Genomic DNA, 515 nt, shown 5'->3' with positions numbered 1-515 from the left:
CTCACAACCGTGAGATAGGTGGTTACAGTCTGTAAAGGAATCAATACGACGACCCAGCAAAAGCCTCGTGGACCCTAAGAACACGGAGCGACCCAAGGACAACCGCCTTCTGCATTTTTCCCGCAAGTGTTCTAGCATATTGTTGACACGCAGGGATGCTTTTTAGGCTATTAGCAAGTGAAAGCTGGGCACCTCTAAGAGCGCCACTGATAAGGACGATCAGTTTAACAGAATATTCCGGGTACAATCGTTGCAACTCCCTTATAAGGTCTCGATACCTCTCTTTCTTTTCATTCTCCTTGGCTATGATGTTTTTGTCAGCTGGTGCTGAAAATTCGATAACGAACATGGTTCGCTTCTCGAATTCAAGAAGAACCATGTCAGGCCTCGAGTGAGCAACAGAAACAATTGTGGAGAATATAAAGTTCCAGTATATACGGCACTTCCCATTCTCCACAATTGACTCAATTTCCCTAGGAGCATTTAGAGGAGCGATATTAAGGTGAATGCCGTAG

Source organism: Belonocnema kinseyi, chromosome 5 (assembly GCF_010883055.1).
Source record: "Belonocnema kinseyi isolate 2016_QV_RU_SX_M_011 chromosome 5, B_treatae_v1, whole genome shotgun sequence".
Classification (NCBI taxonomy): Eukaryota; Metazoa; Arthropoda; class Insecta; order Hymenoptera; family Cynipidae; genus Belonocnema; species Belonocnema kinseyi.
This window is presented reverse-complemented; position numbering follows the sequence as displayed.